General features: G+C 49.0%; 1 protein-coding gene across 2 annotated transcripts in view; it reads left to right on the top strand.

Annotated features, from left to right (window-relative positions):
• The first annotated feature begins 3,791 nt into the window (after positions 1-3,791).
• Positions 3,792-24,925, top strand: part of LOC144942534 (complexin-1-like) — an 84,086-nt gene continuing 62,952 nt past the window's right edge. For both annotated transcript variants that reach the window (XM_078869395.1, XM_078869394.1), the window contains exon 1: positions 3,792-3,868. The gene's annotated coding sequence lies outside the window, so the exon portion shown is untranslated. The remainder of the gene's footprint in view (positions 3,869-24,925) is intronic.

The following is a 24,925-nucleotide window of genomic DNA, read 5'->3' as shown; positions in this document are numbered from 1 at the left end:
ACACGCAAACTCCACATATACAGCAGGCATCGTCGGGGTCGGAATGTAACCCACGACCTCCTGCACACCAGGCGAGGTAGTTAACATCTCCTAGCCACCGTTATGATGATGATGATGAAAGAGAGAGACACGCAAACTCCAAATATACAGCAGGCGTCGTCAGGGTCGGCATGGAACCCACGACCTCCTGTAAACCAGGCGAGGTAGTTAACATCTCCTAGCCACCGTGATGATGATGATGAAGAAAGAGAGAGACACGCAAACTCCACATGTACAGCAGGCATCGTCGGGGTCGGAATGTAACCCACGACCTCTTGTACACCAGGCGAGGTAGTTAACATCTCCTAGCCACCGTAACGATGATGAAAGAGAGAGAAACGCAAACTCCAAATATACAGCAGCAGGCGTCGTCAGGGTCGGCATGTAACCCACGATCTCCTGCACACCAGGCGAGGTAGTTAACATCTCCTAGTCTACCGTGATGATGATGATGATGAAGAAAGAGAGAGACACGCAAACTCCACATATACAGCAGCAGGCGTCAGGGTCGGAATGGAACCAACGACCTCCTGCACACCAGGCGAGGTAGTTAACATCTCCTAGCCACCAGTGGCGCACCTCTGAGTTGATTCCATCGCTCCCAGGTCCGCTCCACTGTTTGTCCACGGTCAACGCGGCGCGCTTCTCTCAGCTTTTGTTCGTCTTCTCGTCCTCGCGTTCCTCTCTCTCGCTCACTCTGTCTCGGTGTGTGTCTCTGCCTCTCAGTGTTTCATCGCGACAAAATTGCGTGCAACCTTTTCGCACGCGCTTGCTTTGATTTTTTGTATTTTTGTTCGCTTTGGCGCACCTTTCGCAAACGCTGTTCCGTGTTTCTCGTCGAACGGCCGTCGTCTTTATGACGGCAAAACGAAACGCGGCAGGCTGAGATTGTGGACATGCACGTGGCCGATCTTCGGTAAAGGGGAACGCTTCGTGAAAATCTTTCTGTATTCCATTTCGTTCGGTTATATTATACACTGTGTAACAAAAATTATTTTTGTTCCTGGGTAGTAAGTGTTATTTCCTAATTGCTTATGCCTCAAAAATACAGAAAATGGCTATTCTTCCCCATAAACTTTGCTTTTGTGACCAGTACATTGATATTTTTAAATTTACCTATTTTCAATGAGAAAACGTGGTGTGCATTTGTGTCATTGCTGCACATAAAGTCCTGGTCACAAAATCAAAGTTTGTGGGGAATAACATCCATTTTCTGTACTTTTGAGGCATGAGAAATTAGGAATTAACACTTACTACAAAAAAACAATGGTTTTTTGTTACACAGTGTACAATATAACAGAACGAAATGGAATACGGAAATATTTTAATTAAACGTTCCCTTTTTCCGAAGATCGGCCACCTGCATGTGTTATTTTTTTTATTACTTAGGCATAAACAATAAAAAAAATAACACTTAGTACTCAGGAACAAAATTGTGTTATCGTCTTGGTTCTTTCGGTAAAGTCACGTAGAAGGGAAGTAATAAAATAAAAAAAATAAAACAATTATCACGACGTTTCGGCCACAACGCAAGCAGCCGTGACTTTACCGAAAGAACCAAGAAGATGAATCCCTGCAGTCACGAAAGCTTTACATCGAAAAATTGTGTTACATAATTATTAGCCATGCAGAGCCCCTTTCGCCAACCCAGTGTCAGGCATGGGTCTAGCTCTGTCCTGTTGATCATGGCTGCTGTTTGACCATACTTCACCACGCTGGTCAGTGTGAGTTGGTAAAGGGGGTGCCCAAGACCAGCTCAGATCTCACCTTGCCACTGATTTTGACTGTGGCCGGGAATCGATCTTAGGGGGGCAATCGTTGTTGTAAGGCAGTGCTACTGGTGTGGGTGGTGAGCGTTTTTAATTTCTATTTGCAAGATCATCCTTTTCACAAACCTGCCGCATAATGTACTTCGCTCACCCTATTTCGTCATTCATCATCACAATCATCAGCCGTGTTAAATCCACTGCCGGATGAAGGCCTCTCCCAAGCTCTCACGACCCTGCGATGCAATAATCCACGCAGCGTGTGCGCATGAACAAATGTCTCTGACGCAATGCCTTCCAGTCTTCCATTCGTGTTTATGGTTTACGTGTGTAACGTCATTGTTTATTGTTATAATAAAAAAATATATTTTTCCCTCCAACATTGTCGCAATTGAGACAACCGTTCGGATCTCTCCTCGAGCAGTGCAGCCATTTGTGGAAGTGGGCACCACAGAACTACTTTTGAGATGTCTTCAAGTAAACACTTTTCCGCACGCTATGGGGCAACACTTTCACACCCGGCCTGCTAGACAGAGAATGTTTGTCACATGGTAAGCACAGTGCCGGATTATCCTCGTAAAAAAAGTAGCTACACATGTAGCTACGGGCCCCGTACTTTCAAGGGCCCCGCGCTAAATGCTTTCAAGCTATCAATTCCGGTCCAGTGATTCTGCACTTGCTCTATTACTATAGCACTATACTGCCTTCAACTTTTATGAACGACTGGGTGTTTAAGATGAGCGATTTGTCGTATTATCTGTCTGTATAGCAAATGAAAAAATACAATTACTTTACTATGCAAGTAAAAAATGTCTGGTTTCATATTTCTGTGTGTTATTTATTGAGGGCCCCTTTATAAAAAATGCGACAGACCCCGCACTAGTTTAATCCGGCACTGGGTAAGCAGATGTATTGTTTTACTCTCAGAGGTGGAATTTTACTAAATTAAGTACAGAACTAGAGTCCTCCTGTGACCATCAACTCACTTGAGAACCGACTTTAATCACAGCCGGCATTAAGCTGGAATCGAACACAGGAACTCAGTGGTACAGGCTTGGTGCTCTGACCTTGATCTCTCTCTGCAACCCGACCAACTTCGGGGATCCGTGTGACAACAATTCACGATGGTTTTTAGAACAAATTTTATCCAGAATAAAAATTAATCAAACGGGTCATCAGCGGTGACTGTGTGGCTCAGAGGTCAGAGGTCAGAGCACTGAGCTGTTAGCCCTGAAACCCTGGGTTCAAATTCAAGCAGTCACCTGAAATCAAACTTGGTTTCCGAGTGTAGTGAGTTGAGAGCCTCAGGCCTGGCCACCAATGACTGCGTGAGAAAAAAAATGTTCAAACTATTTTTTGTACGTAATTTGGTAAAATTCAGCTTCTAATAATTAAAAAAATATATATCGTAATTGGTTTTTTACCCTTCTATCTGGCAACAAAACTGACACCTTTTTTTGTTGCCAGATAGAAGGGTAAAAAACCAATTATTATATTTTTTACTGGCAAATGAGGTTCCCATGGTGTAAATATATATATATCGTTTTGACTGGCATGAGACGAACATGCCTCTCATATGGCAGATCGGGTGGGAAAGTGCTGTGGACCAAGTGCTGTGGACCAAATGTAACTAGAAGTCATCTCAGATGTGGCTCTGTGATATCCACTTCCGTGGGTCATTCTGTGAAACGAAGAGTCCCACTACTGTGTGAGAATTTCCAACGTTACGTGTCTCTGCACGTGACGGCGATGGAAGATTTGTGACAAAATCATTGAGGGCGGGAAATATATCTAACCACAGAGATATTCCCGTTAGCCAGTCGTCACAATGGGCCAGCTTGCCTCCGATCCAGTAGCGCAAAAAAAACATGTGAATGTATTCACTGGTTTACACACACACACTCCCTCCCTCCACACCTCCCTTCTCCATTCTTCCCTCTATCGCCTCTCCTCTCCTCTCACCACCCAACCCCCACCCTCTCTGCTCTCCCTCCTGTGTCTCCCTCTCCCCGTGTCTCTCACTCCTGCGCATGAATTGTTACCGAACGCATCTCGTCTTCACGGTAAGCTGGCTTATATTTATTTACCATGCACCACCATTAGCAGCAGTGTCATCATCATCAGCAGCAGCAGCAGCGGCGGCAGCATCAGCAGCCTGACCACTGAACTACCGTTACTGCTGCTGCTGCGATATTTTTGTGTCTGCACGAATGTCTACGTATTTTCTTCGCATTGTCCTGATGCAACAGTGCCTTTGATGTGAGCGGTACACGTGCAGGTACAATGCAACGCAGGTTTGCGTGTTGCGCGTGACAGTGCGGTGACTTAGCCTTAAATGAGCACCCGGTGCGTAAATGCTGACCACCGGAGAGACAAAGGCGGCCGGGCGTGGTGCTTTGCCACCGACCCCCTCGTGCGCCGTGCCGGCCTTTGAAGGTGCTCGCTCACAGCACTTGCCCCCAGCAGCCTGAGTAAGCTATATGGGGGATCTTTGTAACTGTGTGTGTGTGTGAGAGTGAGGAGCAGTTGCCGTCGTGGTTAGCGGACTGCGCCGTGAACCCGGAAACCCGAGGAGGTTTTAGCGCGTATGGACTCAAATCAGAGGTGGTTAGCTGAACCGGTTTTGGGCCACCTCTAGGTAGGCTCAGACTTCAATGAGCACCTGTTGCGGGGTGTATTGAACTGGGGGGGGGGAGGTTGCCGAGGGAGACAAAGGCGGCTGCTAGGTCCAAGCGTGGTGCGACTCATCCGTCATCCCGTGCGTCAGCCGTAATAGGTGCTCGCTAACAGCACTTGCCCCAACAGCGCGTGGAGGTTACACGGTGGAATCTCTGTATATACCTTTACACGTGTGTGTGTGGGGGGGAGATGGAGGAGAATGGGACATTGCTGCAAATTGACTCTGGCAGTCTATAGCTCGCATTGGTAAGCGGTTTGAAATGACACGCGCGCGTTTGTATTTAATATATGTCAACACAGCACGTGTTTAAATATATACCCGTATGTATATTGCAGCGGAATAATATATTCATGGACAAGTGACGTGCAAATGAAAAAAGCACTTTGCATTCCATACCCATGGCTATATGAGTATGTGCATAATTGTACATTCGTGTGTGCGTGATTGTGATAGGTCGACTCAGCCTCAAATGAGTACCTGGTGCGGTGTGTAAACATCGCCACTAGGGAGACAAAGGCGGACGGGCGTGGTGCTGGCCACCCACCCCCTCGCGTGCCGTTCCGGCCTTCATAGGTGCTCGCTAACAGCACTTGCCCCTACAGTCTGTTAAGGCTATACAGGGGATATTTGTCTTTGTGATTGTGAGTGTTTGTGTCTGTCTGTGTGGTTCTGTGTAGGGGAGCGGTGGCGCAGTGGTTAGCGGTGCACTGCGAACCCGGCGACCCGAGTTCGATTCCCATTCACGGTCACAAACACCAGTGGCGATTATTTGAACCAGCCGCACTTTTGTCTCTCACGAGGGAGACAAAGGCGGCCGGGCGCGGTGCTGACCACCCACGCCCACGTGTTGCCGTGCAAGCCTTGCACAGGTGCTACTCGCGAAACAGGCTATACGGGGCGAGGGGGAGGAGGATCTTTGTCCTCGTGTTGCGATTGCGCCGCCGTGAATTATCTCCACGTGTCAATGGGTTTTCGTGTTCTGGCAACCGATCGTGGCCGGCTCATCGCGCGTGCCGTGTCGGGCGTGAGCGATCGGTGGCTTCGCGCGGTTCGTGCAGGTGCCGTGTGCCCCTGCGTTCATCTAACGAATATTGATCTCCGTATGTGTGTGCGGCGCATTTGTGCGTGTTGATGTAACCGTCTGTCGAAGGCTATTACGGAGGATCGTTGTCTTTGTTGGTGTGCGTGTGTGTGTGTGTAGGTCGACTCAGCCTTAAATGAGTACCTGGTGCGGTGTGTAAACATCGCCACTGGGGAGACAAAGGCGGTCGGGCGTGGTGCTGGCCACCCACCCCCTCGTTCGTGTACCGTTCCGGCCTTCATAGGTGCTCGCTAACAGCACTTGCCCCTACAGTCTGTTAAGGCTATACGGAGGATCTTTATCTTTGTAGGGGACGTTGACCGCATGCACCCCGTCGTGTGCCTTGCCGGCCTTCGTAGGTGCTCCTCGCTAACAGCACTTGTCCGTGAGTCTGTTGAAGGCTACACGGGGGATCTGAGTACGAACCCTGCCTGCTGTGCGCATTGTGTGCGCGCGAGTGCGTACGGAGTGCAAACACACGTGCGCCTGGCAGATGCTCGGTTGTGTACCGCCACCTGTGTTTGTGCTGCTACGGAGTGTGCATCAGTTCATCGTGTGTAGTGAAGTGCACAGCACATTCAGGGGTATAACTCTACCCGCTCGCTGTATCGCGCTGGGGTACACACAACGCCCTGGGGATGCGAGACGCGGCCAGATTGATTCGGAAGGTAAATAATCGAAAAGACAAATTAAGCACGGACACGTAAGTACGACTACACTTTGTTTCATCAAACCCCCTACGTATTTATTCACATCGCACATTTTTAAACGAGTAAGAATCAAAGGGGTTGCAGGCCGCAGTAAAGGTGAAGAACCACTGCTCTATAGCGAGAGTGCACGGTCCTTAAACCCGGGGTCCTATACGGTGGAGTGAGACGACAATAATCGGTAATGGTTCAGCCCCGACACCGCCGTTAACGGCTTGGAGGAAATGCAGTGGGTAGATCGTGGATGATGATGATGATGGTGGTGGCGATGCTGTTTTTTTTATCTGGTCACGGACATACAGCTCACGACCAAATCTTGATTTCAAGCTTTCGTGACTGCAGGAATCCATCCACTTTGATTCTTTCGGTAAAGTCACGTAGGTAGAAAATAAAATAAATCACGACGTTTCGATCGCAACACAAGCAATCGTCATCAGGTGAGACAACCACAACAAGAACAAATAAGTGGACCCCTTATTGCTGCAGGGACCACTTTCTGCCCTGCCTCCTCCCCGCCTTCTCTCTCCCCCCCCCCTACTACCGAGGCTTATATAACCTCGTGCCACGGCAGATCTTTTGCTACTTCAGCAGTTTTTTTCTTTGCTGTGGTTGTCCCACCTGAAGACGATTACTTGTGTTGCGATCGAAACGTCGTGATCCGTTATTTTTCTACCCACGTGACTTTACCGAAAGAACCAAAGAGTTTCAATCTAGATTTGAAGTTTTCGTGACTGCAGGGATCCATCCACTTTGGTTCTTTCGGTAAAGTCACGTAGGTAGAAAAATAATAAATAACGACGTTTCGGGCGCAACGCAAGCGTCCACCATCAGGTGGCAAAGCTGTCAATCCAATGGGAAAGCTTTCCCACCTGATGATGGACGCTTGTGTTGCGCCCGAAACGTCGTGATTGATTTTATTTTAACCAACGAGTATGCTTATTCAAACTCTCTCTTTCTGTATCTCTCTCCTGGCATGGAAGGGTCTCTCCCTGGTATTTTGGACAACCCTTCCCCCACTTGGGAGGACCCAGCGCTCCACCCCACCGCACCGCACACAATCTCACCTGCCCATCATTGATACAGTGAAATTAAATCCAGGTGCTCGATACGCAGTGGTGTGAGTGTGCTTTATTATCGAACCGTCAGGACCATCACTGAGATCAGTCGCCTAAATGCGATGTTCTTTATTAAATCCTTTATATTAAGTTCGCTTGCTTGCTTGCTTGCGCGCTTACGACCGTGCAAATCTTTCGGTTGTTTTTTAACCCACTTCCCGTGATCCAATCGAGCTGACATTTTGCACACAGACTCGTTGTGCGTGACAATTTATTTTCGTGAAAACATTTTTCCAAAATTTTCCACTTTTTAGGAATTTATTTTTTATATTTAATTACCAATTGCTTAATGGTGGCAGGCAATCATCTGACCCATAGGTGGCAGCCATCTCAAGCCAGAGGACGAGAGGACTCTAGCCGCCACGCATATAAATGATTTACAGTGAAAAACTTTGTTTTTACGGGTTAATTTTTTTTTCCTATTTTCTTCTTTCGCGTGGCTGATGTTGGTGTAGAGCAACAACGACAATTTCACATTCAGGTGGTCAAGCCGGATATGATAACCGCGTCAGGAGCAGCGGGGTGGTGTCGCTGCGATGTCTCCTTCGTATTTTGTGGATCGGGGCATTGCGTCCTTATACGTTGTACGGCAGAGGTCGCAAACGGGTTTTGATTCCTTACCCGTACCCGTACCCGGCCGCACCAGGGTCGCAAATGGGTACCCGTACCCGTACCCGGCCGGGTACGGGTAGCCGTTCCCTACCCGTACCCGTACCCTACCCGAAATGAGTGACAAACGGTTACTCACCAGTGACTCACGGCCTACCCGAACCCGTACCCGGCCGCACCAGGGTCGCAAACGGCTACCCGTACCCGTACTCGGCCGGGTACGGGTAGCCGGGTATCGGGTAGGGTACGGGTATCAGGTACCCGGTTGCGACCTCTGTTGTTCGGTCTGCTCTGGACGACCACAACCGCACACCACGACTGGAGAGTTTTTGATTTCCATTTGTGCATCAGGTATCTCCATCCACTGCTGCCAAGGTTTGTGCAGCGGATGCGATTTAGGGTGGACCGCGAGCTTCCGTGGAAGATCAAACACCCAGGGATCTTTCATCTTCTTGGTTCTTTCGGTAAAGTCACATTCAGACTCTGCCTTCTCGACAGACCTGTTCTCCACCTGAAGACGGCTGCTTGCGTTGTGGCCGAAACGTCGTGAGAATTATTTTATTATGTTTTATTTTTTATTATTTTATTATTTTCCTTCTACGTGACTTTACCGAAAGAACCAAGAAGACGAATCCCTGCAGTCACGAAAGCTTTAAATCGAAACCCAGGGATCTCCTGCGTTTTGGTCTTTCAACCATGAGGGCCACAACACTGAGACCCATCATCTAGCCGACGAGGAAGACGCCAGTTAACCCGCGGTCGCACAGTGACCGCCGCACATTCCTAATGACGAAGTTTTGGACATTTTTTTTTATTGTGACAACCGGCGCGCTTCCCCAACTTTCACCGACCCGCAACGTACCGGCGTGGTGAAGTGTGGTGAAATACGCCCCACGGTTTCTCGCTTAAAGGCGTGGGGTTAGGAGGGCTCTCAGCTCGCAGGGGATTGGCAAATGATGGGGCCACCTCGTTGAGCTATCATTTGTGGCCAGGATGCTTCTGAAAAATGAGTTAATACCTCGGTGGGCTTTGCCCGGTGGGATGGGGATGATTTAGTTTCATTCGTATGTGTTTTGGGTGACGATAAAAGTGGGAAATTGCGATTTGGACTCATCGCTCGGGCATTACGAGTCTTAAGTGGCATTAGACGCGTGTGTCGGACCCCATTTTAGAACGCATTAATTCTACTCGAAATATGAGGTTGTGCGCTTAATCCTCATACAGTGCTGCACTGCCGAATGGTAAAAAAACGCCGTCATGTTTCATAGAAATTTAATGATTTTTTTTGTTCTCTCTCTCCAAAAATTCTGACCCTGCGTTATTTTTTTCAAATATTTCCTTATCGTATTTTACATTTGCCACCCAGGGTTTGCTTTATTGTAGTGGCAATAGGCTCTTTAAACGGCGGCGAGATGTTAACAACCTCGCCTGGTATGCAGGAGGTCGTGGGTTCGATCCGGACTCTGACGCCTGCTGTATATTTGGAGTTTGCATATCTCTCTCCCCGTGGTCGCGTGGATTTTTCTCTGGATCCTAAGGGTTTCCCCTCCACATTTAGAATCCACACGCATTCAAAATATTTGGCTGCTATACATTTCCACATGGTGATAAGCCACTTCGTTGAGGTATAATTTGTGATATCCAGGTCGCTTCTGACTAAGAACTATATAGCTCAGTGGTCTTTACTTGACAAAATAAAAAAAAAACATTATTTCGTTTTAAAGCTAAAAAAAATTTCTGAAATTATATTGTTTTAAAAAATGCAATTAAAATCACACAGAGTTGGGAAATCCGATTGTTTAAGTCTGGTAACCGATTATTCTATCGATCATCAATTCGATCACCTGGCGAATCAAATAATGAAAATGTATTGAAACAAGTGTCTCTGTTCTCCCGTGTGCCACTGGACGGGAGGTTAATTGTGGAGGGGGTTTTCCACCTTCGTCAGGCGCAATGCCTTTAAATGGACTACCGAGTCATCAACCACAACAGAAGCGGTCGATTATACATTTACAAAAAAAAATAGATTTAAAAGACGAATACTCAACTGCAATCATTGTCGCAGCCCTCATGCATCACGTGTGCACCGAATTGCTTGTGTAACATCGCTCTGGCATCGACATATCATTTCAATGGGCTATCACCTGGATTCAAACACGACGCATTTCATATTCTTAGGTTTTTTCGGTAAAGTCACGTAGGTAAAAAATGTAAATTAATAAAAGTAAAATAAAACAAAATAAAAAATCACGACGTTTCGGAAGCAACACAAGCCTCCGAAACGTCGTGATTTTAAATTTTGTTTTATTTTACTTTTATTAATTTATTTATTTTACCTACGTGACTTTACCGAAAAAACTAAGAATATGAATCCTTGCAGTCACGAAAGCTTCAAATCTAGAACGACGCATTTCACTGATTATGCACGTGCAGCCCTTTTGCTGGATGAGAACTTCACACTCGAGGAGGGGGGAGGGGGCGGGTATTTGACCATACTTCACCACGGTTGGTAACAGGAGACCTGTTTTCGTTAATACATCACAACACCATCGCTGTGATGTGTGCCAATCCACCAACAGGACTTGCGCACGAGCTGATTTCATCTGCTCCATCTCCTCGCCCGTGTTCCACCCCCTGGCTCTCAGTTCACTGTAAATCCTTGGAGCCAAAGGTCATTATAAAAAAAAAAACTTACATTTCACAGGACACCGTAGTCGGTTAAAAAATAATATAGAGCATAGCTTCACACGTGAGTAGATTTTCGCAGCCAATATTTATGACGAGTAAATTGATTTCTGGCCTAACTATAAAATAAAATCAATTGTTAATCAAAATACGCGATGATTATTACCGCATGTATATATATAAAACCACAACAAACTCACGGACTGTGTGCTGTGCAGCCTGTCTGGCTACCACTCAGCGACAGCCATCCGTTTTTTTCCTTCTTGGTTCTTTCGGTAAAGTCATCACGTAGAAGGGAAATAATAAAATAATAAAAATAAAACATAATAAAATTATTCTCACGACGTTTCGGCCACAACGCAAGCAGCCGTCCTCAGGCGAAGAACAGGTCTGTCGGAAAGACAGCTTCCTCAGGTGAAGAACAGGTCTGTTCAGACGCTGTCTTTCCGACAGACCTGTTTTTCACCTGAGGACGGCTGCTTGCGTTGTGGCCGAAACGTCGTGAGAATGATTTTATTATATTTTATTTTTATTATTTTATTATTTCCCTTCTACGTGACTTTACCGAAAGAACCAAGAAGAAGAATCTAAATCATCTCAATATATGTTTCTAAATGTTCAGGGTAAAAAAAACCCGCAGAGCCAGAACACGCAGCGTGGGTGCAGCATCCGGGCTTAGCAACGGGAACTTAATGGGGCCAACGAATTTAAAATTAGGGGTTTGTCCTTTATTTTTTTACATTTTATTTCCAGATCCAGTCTGCTCAGTGCGTGAATAATGTTACGAGCCTGGCCATCACCCACTCATGTGTTAACAAGCACACAGAACACACAAAGACAAAGATCCCCCGTATAGTCTGCAACAGACTGTTGGGGCAAGTGCTGATAGCGAGCACTTATGAAGGCACGGCACACGAAGGGGTGGGTGGCCAACACCACGCCCGACCGCCTTTGTCTCCCTAGTGGCCATGTTTACGCACCACACCAGGTACTCATTTGAGGCTGAGTCGACCTAGGGGAGGCCCAGGACCGGTTCAGATAATCATCGCTGGTGTTGGCCGTGAGCGGGAATCGAATTCCGGTCGCCAGGTTCGTAGCGCAGCGTAGCGATAACCGCTACACTACCGCTCCCCCCCACACACACACAGGTACACACACACAGGTACACACACACAGGTATACATACACAGGTACACACAGATACACACACACAGGTACACACACAGGTACACACACACACAGGTACACACACACACAGGTACACACACACACACACAGGTACACACATACACACAGGTTCACACACACACACAGGTACACACAGATACACACACACAGGTACACACACACAGGTACACACACACACAGGTACACACACACAGGTACACACACACACACAAGTACACATACGCAGATACACACACAGGTACAACAACAACAACAACCGCCATTCGCCACTAAGTGGCGGTGACGTCACACACAGGCACACACACACACAGGTACACACACACACGTACACACACACAGGTACACACACACACAGGTACACACACACACACAGGTACACACACACACAGGTACACACACACACATAGGTACACACACAGGTACACACACACACAGGTACACACACACAGGTACACACACACAGGTACACACACACACAGTTACACACACACACAGGTACACACACACACACAGGCACACACACACAGGTACACACACACACACAGGTACACATACACACAGGTACACACACTCACACAGGTACACACAGATACACACACACAGGTACACACACACAGGTACACACACACACACAGGTACACACACACACACACAGGCACACACACACACAGGTACACACACACACAGGTACACACACACACAGGTATACACACAGGTACACACACACACAGGTACACACACACACGTTGTGGTGGTGGGGGGTGGCTGCTAGGCCACTGGGTTTCAGCGCGCGTGCGTCTCTCTGTGTGCGCGCGCTTGTTTGTTTCCATGGCGACCAGCAATGTGGTGTGGGAGACGGCAGCCAGAGCGTTGCTGTGGAAAATTACCTCTGTATGGTCCTAACCGTGGGGGTTATCTCTGATTGATTCCGACCACCGAGGTTGCAATTTTCAATTAAACACTTTAGTGGTTTGGTGGTGCTTGTGGTGGTGATGGATTTGTGCGGTGGTGCATTGCCACATAGAGTGTGACACACACACACAGAGTGTGACACGTACACACACTCTAAGTGGCGAGTGTGTATTATCTGAACCGGTCCTGGGCATCCTCTAGATCGACTCAGCCTCAAATGAGTACCTGGTGCGGCGCATAAAAACATCGCCACTGGGGAGACAAAGGTGGCCGGGCGTGGTGCTGCTCGCTAACAGCACTTGCCCCTACAGTCTGTTAAGGCTATACAGGGGATCTTTGTATCTTTATGAGTGGGGAGCGGTGGTGCAGCGGTTAGCGCTACGCTGCGCTACGAACCCCGCTCACGGCCAATGCCAGGAATGATCATCCGAAACGGCCCTGAGCCTCCCCTAGGTCGACTCAGCATCAAATGAATACCCTTTAAACATCGACACTGGGGAGACAAAGGCGGCCGGGCGTGGTGTTGGCCACACCACCCCAATCGTGTGCAGTGCACTAGCCTTAACAGGCGGTTGGGGCAAGTGCTGTTAGCGAGTAGCAACCTATGAAGGCCGGCACTGCACACGATGGGGGTGGTGTGGCCAACGCCACGCCCGGCCGCCTTTGTCTCCCCAGTGGCGATGTTTACAGGTACTCATTTGATGCTGAGTCGACCTAGGGGAGGCTCAGGGCCGTTTCGGATGATCATCCCTGGCGTTGGCCGTGAGCGGGGTTTGTAACGCAGCGTAGCGCTAACCGCTGCACCACCGCTCCCCACTCATAAAGATACAAAGATCCCCCGTATAGCCTTAACAGACTTTAGGGGCAAGTGCTGTTAGCGAGCACCTATGAAGGCCGGCACGGCACACGAGGGTGGGTGGGTGGCCAGCACCATGCCCGGCCGCCTTTGTCTCCCAAGTCGACACACTAATTTGAGGCTGAGTCGTCCTATTTGAATTCGTCCAAATTGATACTCAACAACGACAACACACACATAAACCGTGTACCACACCACACGCAATACCACGCCACACACACTGACATGACTAACACTATCGCACCCTCGACACAATACATTTCGACATTACAGGGGGACATTTCAGGTTCAAACATGTTGGATTCTTAACGACAATTTCGGACCTTTTTTTTCCTCTCTTCATAACCCGAGTTAATCGCCGTTTTTTTTCGGCTCAGATTGCATCTATCAAATATTTTTCGCAAATATTCGTCGCAAATGTTCGTCGCAAATATTTGATCGACGCGTTTGTTAAACGCGTTTGTTAAGCGCGTGTCCACGTCGCTGATAGTTGGGAATTCATGTCCGGCACACACGGCGGATGGCAACGCAGAAGCGGTACTCGACCGCGCTCGTTCATCACGTGACAGCGCTATTGAGTGGCCATGTCGGGTGGAGGAGGCGTCGACGACACACATTGCACACTGACGATCCGACCCCCCCCCCAAAAAAAAAGAAGCTATTCATCATATCGGCCGCGAAAGCCTGCAATCGATCAATTTGACACGTTTTGGTTTAGGTGACAAAACTTACTAATTGGCTGTGTCGGGCGGCGGTAGGTTAATTACGCGATTCTAGATTTGAAGCTTTCGTGACTGCAAGGATTCATATTCTTAGGTTTTTTCGGTAAAGTCACGTAGGTAAAACATTAAAATTAATAAAAGTAAAATAAAATAAAAATCACCACCTGAAGACGGAAGCTTGTGTTGCTTCCGAAACGTCGTGATTTTTATGTTATTTTACTTGTATTAATTTTAATATTTTACCTACGTGACTTTACCGAAAAAACCCAAGAATAATTACGCGATATAACCCCCCACCCCGCTAAAAAAAACCCAACTTTATTATGAATAATATCGGTCGCGAAAGCCTACGTGTTAAACTGGACAAAACGAAACACATCTTCGTGCTAACAAAAACGACGTCACTCGCGACCACGTGGCAGGAAAAGCGCATGCGTGACGTCTGATGGCTGCGTCACAATGCGGGAAGCTCCCGGAAGTGCACGCCCCCGGCGTGACGCGGGGTCCATGACGATGACGCCACCCCAGCCTCGAATACGTCAATAGTTTGCAACCTCGCACACAAACCAATGAACAAGCCCAATCGATTGCCACTTGCCCCGCGTGTATGACAAGAGTTAGATCGTCGTCTTGAATCCAATCCCCCGTATTGTGAAAGGCAAACAAATCTTTTATTTTTGTTATCTGCATCGAAATCCTTCTCGGTTGACACACTCAATCCCATTAAAGTCGCGCGTTGATTGCTCAATCCATGCTGGGGACTGGGTCTACCGGACCGGCTGATTTGTCTCATTCAACGCTGTGTACGACCACCACCACCACCTCCACACTGCAGGTCACTTTACTTTCTCTCTCCGCTTCTTCCGTCACGCACTTCGGAATCCCCCCCCCCCCATCGTCTCTTTCTTCCCGCCTGATTTCTCACAACTCTTTGTTCAATTCAAGAAACCTCCGAATTAGCACGGTTGGCTACGTACGGTGCGAAAGAAGTTCAACATCCAGTACGCGCGTTAACTCTATTCCACCTTCAACAGGGCTTGTCTGCGGCTTGCCGATCGTTGTGTTTTGGCTCTTCGTGCATGCGCATGGCAGCAGTGCTTATAAACAAAACGAGCCATTCTCGCTGATTGTAACCTTTACGCGTGCTTTCGAGATTGCGGATCTGTCCCGTCTTGGGCACAAATCACCCGAGGGCTCGCGAGATAGGATTTTTTTAAGCTCCGATCTTGTTTTTTTTGTCGTTGTTAAATCTGTCAGCGGACCGTGTTTCCAGATAGCATTTCGCAGCTGTCAGCGTGGACCCGCTGAAGACGCCCGTCTCTGGGGACGCATTAGCATTCGGGACTTTCATGACAGTTCCGAATGAAATAAATATGGGAGCCTATTTGTTGGCAGGGAGCTCAAGCCCCTGTAAGCAATGGCGACCTTTTTGGGTTTCGCGGAGGCTCGCGGGAATTTTTTTTGGCGGACACAAACACCGCAGCTGTATATTGGCCCGGCCATTTCCCCCAAAAAATATGTGTTTGTGTTATTGTATCTCAATTGTATCCTTGTTGTGCTATGTTTGTCACGTGGTGAAATGAAGAAACCGTTCGGATCTCTTGCGCAAAAGTGCAACCCCCACGGAAATAGACATCACAGAGCTGCCTCTGAGACGCCTTCAAGTATACTTCTGTTCCACACGACAGAGGGAAATTACTTTCCCGTCTGCCCCGCCACTAAGAAAACGTTCATCGCGTGGCAATCAATCCGAAGTTTTTATTCTCAGAGCCTAATTGAGAACAGGACGAAACATTGGCGGGGCTTGTTAACACGTGATCTTTTGGGTGATTGGGCATAACACCAACAACACAGCAGCATGAGAACCCGGTCTAATCACCGCCGGCTTCTTACTTTGATTCGAACCGAGGTTTTCTGTGGCTCTCTGCCAACTGAGTCCGCCAGTCCCATCGACTCGCCCGCCTCTTCTTCATCATCATCATCGTCATTATCATCTTTCGAAATCTTCAACTGACGTTACGACGCCGACTCTTGGAAATCGGACTAACAACTCTCATCCGAAAAAAAAACCCAGTTTGTTCCAACGGCCCTTTCATGCAACGTTCCATGATGTCAATTTTTTTGCGGTGGTGTGTGGAGGGGGTTGGGGCGGAGGCGACGTATGCCATTGCCCGGTGCTTTCCTGGCAGGAGGCCCACTCCGCCTCGGACATGGGTCGGCAACCTACGGCTCCGGAGCCGCATGCGGCTCTTTACGGGCTGCTTCTTGACGATATGTACGTATGTACAGTATGTACTCAGATGCATTGCGGCTCTTGAAATACTGAATTTTGTACCGAATTGGAAAGAAATGGCTCTTCTTGTTATTTTGGTTGCCGACCCCTGGCCTAGGAGAAAATAATTGGGTAGATTGGGGGGGGGGGGGGCTGAGATGAGCACGCGTCTAAAAATAATGGCAACAGAGACGTTGAGAGTTGTACAAACATCTGAGAATAATGACGGGTAATAAAGCGAAGGCCTGCTGCTTTGTCGTTGCATCGGCCCACTCCTCGCCTTAATAGCAGTCACCCTACCAGACGCATTGTGTGTGGGGATGCGGGGGGGGAGATTTAATTTATTGCGACAATCCACGGGATTCTGGAAGCCGAATGCTGTTTGAGACCCACACGGCTTTGCCGTTCCCCAATACCAACACCAACACCCGCCATTTGCCACGAAGTGACGCTGATGTCACCACGGCGCCTTGTGCCAGACCAGGTGCACTTTGAGGCCACGTGAAGTGTCGAAGGCTCACTGACAGAAGGTCACTGTGCAGACCCAGGTGTCATCGGTTGGCTGACCGAGATGGCTGGCAGATGCACCAGCTGTACCCCCTACTGTGCCAACTTTCTGTATTTTAGCCACCTGGTACTACGCTCGATGTTGTGAGCGTCGCTCCTCTACCCTTCGTTGTTGTTGGAGGGTGACTGCCTCCAACTGCCACCGCTGGCACCAGTCTTCGGCAAGTCCAGTCAGCTCCACAACCTCCCATACCGCATCAGTCTATTTCTTTTCCAGCCCGTATTGTGCCCGTTTAGCCCCTTCTATTCGGCCAAACATAAGCTGCTTGGGCATATGGTGTCTGGGCTTGCGGGCTACATACCCCAGTCAATGCATCCTAGTCTGCTGGAGCTCACTGGTGGGAATTTGTACAGATCTTTCAAGGATTTGTGAGTTCCACACACAAATCAGCCTTGTTAAACCCAGGATGGATCGTAGGCAGGCCAGGCCTGACTGTTTCTAACCGGCGCAGATCTTTCATTACAGTGGCCCACGTTTCAAAAGCATAGAGAAGGGAGGGTATGACTCTGGCCGAGAAGACTCGAAGCTTCATGCGGAGCAACAGACGAGTAGCTTCCACGTAGCATTACGCAGCCGATGCAAAAATAATGCTGCCCGACCGATTCGGCGTGAGGCCTTTGCTGTCAACCTGGAGCTGGTCATTCCCACACTGCCCAGGTTTGTTGAAACTATCCACTCTGTCCACAACGTTTCCATCACCAATTGGGAACTGAGGGGGTGGAGTGTTTGATGACACAAATAATACGTAGGCAGGCGCTTAGTTTTGATAGGGCTGATGGTAAGACCCCACCTTCGGTGGTACGGCCACGTGATGCGAAGTGAAGAGTCATCAGTGGCCAAGACTGCCTTGCGTATTGAGCCAGAGGGCCGCCGTCCACGCGGGCGTCCGAAGAAGCGATGGATGGACCGAATAAAGGAAGACATGAAGACGGTCAACGCATCCCCTGAAGATGCCCTGGACCGAGCCAAATGGAGAAGACAATGCCGAAAAGCGGACCCTGCGCCACAGCGGGAACAACGCTAGGAAGAAGAAGATGGTAAGACCCCACCTCTTAGTGGAACACGCTCCGTTCAGCAGCAGCGCCTCCAGCTCAGTGAGCAGCAATCATTAGATCATCTTCTTGGTTCTTTCGGTAAAGTCACGTAGAATGGAAATAATAACATAAAACATAATAAAATAATTATCACGACGTTTCGGCCACAACGCAAGCAGCCGTCCTCAAAAAGAAAAATCATCAGATCATCAGCAAACATAACATCAGGGGCATCCTTCCAATCCTGCGGAACCCGTCCTGTCATCCAGACGGTTGTGAAGGTGCCATGTGGGGCCGTTTGCATACAGATGCTACCTTCCCTCAGCATTCCGCTTGGGAGATCGTTTTTGAAAGGGTGGTCCCCACCTTGCACCACGATGTTGTCTGGGCTGCGGGAATTCCCCACCCCCCCCCCAAGATCTCACAGAAATGCTCTGCCTACCCCTCCCCTCTCATCTCACTCCACTCCCCTTCACGCACTCTCCTACCTCTCCCCTCTCATCTCACTCTACTCCCCTCCACGCACTCTCCTACCTCTCCCCTCTCATCTCACTCTACTCCCCTCCACGCACTCTCCTACCTCTCCCCTCTCATCTCACTCTACTCCCCTCCACGCACTCTCCTACCTCTCCCCACTCATCTCACTCCACTCCCCTCCACGCACTCTCCTACCTCTCATCTAACTCTACTCCCCTCCACGCACTCTCCTACCTCTCCCCACTCATCTCACTCTACTCCCCTCCACGCACTCCGCTCCAGCAACGAAGGCTTTCTCTCGCACCCCCCACTCAGACTGCGCTCAGGGGCAACTCCCACATTCTGTGATGCTGCCCCCACAGTCTAGAATCCCCTTCCGACAGCCATCCGTGCTGTCAGCCACCTGCACCTAAACCATTGACTCTGGACGATTAGACGGGGGGGGGAGGGGGTGTAACGAAATGTGATGTCACATATAATTATTCACTTACTGGATTGTTTAGATAGGATGATGCAGTTGCTATGCCGCTGTTGCTATGCAGCAGCCTCTCAGACTCGGTCGCTATGACAGTCTAGGACGCGGTCGCTATGCATGACAGTCGCTCTGCATGACAGTCGCTATGACGGTCACCAGAATGTGGTCACCGTGACAGTCGCTATGACAGTCGCTAGGATGCCGTCTCCATGATACCGTCTCTAGGACACGGTTGCTAGGACAACGTCACTATGACGTAGTCGCTATGACGCGGATGTTTGCTCCTCTCCTCTGCTACCCCATCAGTCTGGAACTGCCTACCCCCCCCCCCGGGTGATTGACCTCCAGGCTCAAGATCTCCCTCTTTTCCATTGCCCGTGACTGATCGTCTCTGAAACACACACACACACACATTCCCTATGTTGTACCACATGTATAGGCGGATATGCGACGGGTCGGATATGCGACGTTGTACGATACATGTATATATTTTTTTTTATATGCACAGTGCAGCCTGCTTTGCAAATTGCCAAACGTTCGGAGCGGGAGGAAATTTTTTCACCCGAAATGTAACGATAAAAATATAAAAAAATTTGCGGTGAAAAAAACATCGGATGCATTGCTCCATTTTATTTGACGTTTGCCATTCAATGTTTAATTTTGTCAGGAACGCGGTCCTAACCTCCCACTCGCAACGTATTTCTGGGGCACTCTCACTCGGAGTTCCCCTCTGGGGAAGGGCTGCCCAGCCCCTGGACACCTTTGCGAGCGAGACGTTCCATTTTAAACTAAACTAATACTATTTTTTAAATTTTATTTCACTAGGTAAGGCCCACTGAGCTATATAGCTCTTTTTATTAGAAGCGACCTGGCCACAATTGATAGCTCAGCGAAGTGGCTTATCATGAGCTGCCCAAACCCAGGACACCTTTGCGAGCGAGACATTCCATTTTAAACTAGACTAAACATTTTTTTAAATTGTATTTTACCAGGTAAGGCCCACTAAGCTATATAGCAATTTTTTTGGGAATTTGGAAGCGACCTGGTCACAAATGATAGCTCAGCGAAGTGACTCGTCATGTGGAAATGTATATGAGCCAAATTCTATAAACAGATGTTTCCAAATGTGGAGGGGGGAAAAAACCGGAGGACCTGGAGAAAAATCCACGCGACCACGGGGAGAGAGACGCAAACTCCAAATATACAGCAGGCGTCAGGGTCAGGGATCGAACCCACGACCTTCTGTATACCAGGCGAGGTAGTTAACATCTCCTAGCCACCGTGATGATGATGAGAGAGAGACACGCAAACTCAAAATATACAGCAGCAGGCGTCAGGGTCAGGGATCGAACCCACGACCTTCTGTATACCAGGCGAGGTAGTTAACATCTCCTAGCCACCGTGATGATGATGAGAGAGAGACACGCAAACTCCAAATATACAGCAGCAAGCGTCAGGGTCAGGGATCGAACCCACGACCTTCTGTATACCAGGCGAGGTAGTTAACATCTCCTAGCCACCGTGATGATGATGAGAGAGAGACACGCAAACTCCAAATATACAGCAGCAGGCGTCAGGGTCGGGATCGAACCCACGACCTTCTGTACACCAGGCGAGGTAGTTAACATTTCCTGGCCACTGTGGCGCCATGGATGGGTGCGTAAGTCAATGGGCAGCGGACGCGTGGCCTATTAGCAAACCGTGTGACCGCCGTGGCAATTTTTGCGGGAATCCTGACAGGGCCATCAAACACGGCACGGGCTGAAAGGAGTCAATTCGATAAAGCGGCACGCAGCAGCAGCAGGGGGGCTGCGATACGAACGGGCCTCCCAGGTAAACCGCATGCCCTCGTGAGATTAAACCCCCGTACATTACCCCGCGGGTGTCGAGCCGTTCGTCGCGATGTCCGTCGCCACGATAATGCCGCATCTTCCGGATTGAATGACGCTCGCTCGGTTCCATCGTCGAGTGCGTGGGCCGCAGTGTTGGGTAATCTCCCGGAGAGTTATTGCGGCCGTGCGCTTTCCAGACGGGCAGGCAGGCAGGCCGGACGTGGGCGATGATGGGCCAGAGATCACGCCGTTCATAATCTCATCCTTGGCACCCATAATGCGTCTTTGTTTTTGGGTTAGATCGCGTCAATATTCGTGCGTCGTTAAACCCGCTGAGCTAGTCACGAATTGCCATGTTAGGATTCAACGATTACCCCCGACAGATTTAACCCTGAGATTTGCTATCTACATTATAAAATATAAAAGCACGCTCGCCATCTATCGTTAGTGTAACACGCAGGAGGAATTCGCGACCAATATCATCCATAATATAGGTTATGTTCGGGATTAGATCGTGTAAATATAAATGTGTCGTTAAACCCGCCACCACCCGGCACGGCCAATTAGTGAGGTTTGTCACGTAAACAGAACGTGGCAATTCGTTACTCGTACAGCACACCGGTGTGTTGGAGAGCAAATGTGGCTGCCGCCTGATGATGCTCGTTGTAATTACTGGCGAAACGTCGTACTCAGATGGTAAATGTTGTGGATTTGCTCTCCAACACACCGGTGTGCTGTACTAGTAACGAATTGGTATGTTTTCTTGCGGGTAACAATCCTCACTAATTGGCTGTGTCGGGTGGTGGCGGGTTTAACGACGCATTTTTTATTTACGCGATTTAACCCCCAAAAAACCACACCTGTATTTGAGATGATATTGGTCGCGAAAGTCTCCCACGTGTCATCCTGAGCATTTGGAAGGCGTCGCTACCAACGAGCGCGCTTTGTGCGGGTACGCATGCGCACTTGCAACCGGTTGTCGCAGCGCGTTGGTTGGGATAGCGGTCAGAAACGCGTACAACAACAACAGCAACAGCAACAACAACAGCAACAACAACATCAACAACAACAGCAACAACAACAACAGCAACAGCAACAACAACAACATCAACAACAACACCGGCAACAACAACAGCAACAACAACAACACCAGCAACAACAACAGCAACAACAACAACAGCAACAACAACAGCAACAACAACAACACCAGCAACAACAACAGCAACAACAACATCAACAACAACAGCAACAACAACAACAGCAACAGCAACAACAACAACATCAACAACAACACCGGCAACAACAACAGCAACAACACCAGCAACAACAACAGCAACAACAACAACAGCAACAACAACAGCAACAACAACAACACCAGCAACAACAACAGCAACAACAACATCAACAACAACAGCAACAACAACAACAGCAACAACAGCAACAACAACATCAACAACAACAGCAACAACAACAACAGCAACAACAACAACATCAACAACAACACCGGCAACAACAACAGCAACAACAACAACACCAGCAACAACAACAGCAACAACAACAACAGCAACAACAACAGCAACAACAACAGCAACAACAACACCAGCAACAACAACAGCAACAACAACAACACCAGCAACAACAGCAACAAAAACAACAACAGCAACCACAATAACACGGCCCTCGCTGCATTTTGTGCGAAAACCATCAGCGGTGCCAGAATCACTGCGTTCCCGTCATCTTGCCTTCATCCGACGAGAAAATGAATTCCGAGCATATGTGACCGATTTATGGGCAGCAGTAGGACGGAGAGAGAGAGAGAGGGGGTAGAGACAACTGTGGACCGGTCCCATCCTTAGCAAGACTCATCAGCACGGTCGAGTCGCCCAACGCTCACTGCCGCAAAGTCTGCCTCTTGGAAGGCACGCGGCGTGAAGTCGCCACTTCCACACTGCAGGGGGCCAATTAGCTCGGCTGAACGCGAATCTAGTTGGTGAATGACGAATGCCATGTTTCTGTTCTCTCTCTGCGAGGCTCAGTTGTCTCGCGGTCACTTAGAGATGTCGATGCGAACGGTAGCGAAATGTTAACGACCTCGCCTGGTGTGCAGGTAGTCCTGGATTTTTCATCCCCACGCTGACGCCTGCTGTATATTTGAAATTTGCGTCGTTCTCTCTCTCTTTCTCTTCCCCCCGTGGTCGCGTGGATTTTTTTTCTGGGTCCTCTGGTTTTTCCCCTCCACGTTTAGAATCAACAACGTGCATTTAGAATATTTGGCTGCAGTTGTATATTTCCACGTGATTATTATTCGTCTGTGAGAGCCAGGTCGCCTCTGAAAAAAATCTATATAGCTCAGTAGGGCCTTGCCTGGTAAAATAAAAAAATACATGCTTAGTTTGTATTTGTTTGGGTGATTTGTTCACCTTTCTTGTACTTTTCACAGCCATCATGCCCTTGCTACTGTTTGTTGCTGCAACGTTGTTACGTGCCCCTACTGGACATCCGTAAAAAGAAACACACACGCAAAAGAGCTTTATAACTCTTCGGATTTCTGCAGTCTAAATAATGATTCTGATTCTAGTTGAGAGACTGCTCAGCGAAGTGTTGATGTCCGCCGGGCTGAGAGTGTAACGCGAGGCACCGCTCACGATGTCCCTGCCAGACAACTTGCAAGGTGTGTGGGGGTGGGGTGGGGGGGGTCACTGTGCCCCCTGCACGACGCAGGGGGCAAGAGGTCAAGAGGCTCCGAGCCACTGGAACTCACAAAAGAGCAGCACCCCCTGCTGACGAGGATGCTTTAATTGTTGGGGGAGAGGGGTGGTGTGGGGGGGGGAAAGTGGGAGGCGGTTGATGGAGGGGTGGCGGTGGGGGTGGGGGCAGTGGGGGTGGGTGGAGGGGTTGCGGTGGGGGCAGTGGGGGTGGTGTGGGGGGGGGTGGAGAAAGTGGGGGGCGGTTGATGGAGGGGTGGCGGTGGGGGTTGGGGCAGTGGGGGTGGGTGGGGGGGTGGCGGTGGGGGCAGAGGGGGTGGGTGGAGGGGTGGCGGTGGGGGTGGAGGCAATGGGGGTGGATGGAGGGATGGCGGTGGGGGTGGGGGCAGTGGGGGTGGGTGGAGGGGTGGCGGTGGGGGTGGTGGGGATGGCTGAAGGGGGGAGGGGCGATGAGTGGGAGACGGTGGTGGGGTGGGGGGGACAATTGGCAGCTGTAGAGAACAGGTCGTGAGCTATACTCTTTGGTTCTTTCGGTAAAGTCACGTAGGTAGAAGAAAAATAATAATAGATCACGACGTTTCGATCACCACACAAGCAACCGTCTTCAGGCGCTGACTCGGCAGTGAAGCAGTGTCGGAGCTTTATTGGCAAGTTGAGATGGAGACAGCGTGGGGAGCACCAGGTGTTGTTCGAATACGACGAGACAGCATCTCAGGATTCTTAAATCCATTTGTGTGGAGCTTACAGTCCTTTTACGCCCTCCGCTTCGTCGGTTGCGTGGTGGGGTTTCCACGGTTAGCCGTGCAATCCGTGGGCAAAACGTTCAAATGCAGCAGCAGCAGCAGCGTGCACGCTCCTGAAATAAAATGAGTCTTGTCGACCGGTGATGCTTTCCTGGGTAAATAATTGGCATCGCAATATAAAATTATTTTTTCTAAACCAGCCGTGATTCAAGTCTCTGTTTTTTTTTCAAAGGACAAAAATAAAATCGGCGAAGATAGCGATGTTAATATATATATACACGGAAAATATATAAATCATGTTTTTTTTAAATGGCATCCGAAAAGCTGACATCAAAAAGGAAACATTCAACGGTAATACGGCAGCGTGATGCTTTTTGTTTTGTTTTCATGAACCATTAAAAGTAGAACCTTGATTGATGAAGATGTAACTGTGGTGGTGGCCACAGTGGTTAAGCGCAC

Source organism: Lampetra fluviatilis, chromosome 27 (genome assembly GCF_964198595.1).
Source record: "Lampetra fluviatilis chromosome 27, kcLamFluv1.1, whole genome shotgun sequence".
In the NCBI taxonomy this organism is placed as follows: Eukaryota; Metazoa; Chordata; class Hyperoartia; order Petromyzontiformes; family Petromyzontidae; genus Lampetra; species Lampetra fluviatilis.
This window is presented reverse-complemented; position numbering and strand designations above follow the sequence as displayed.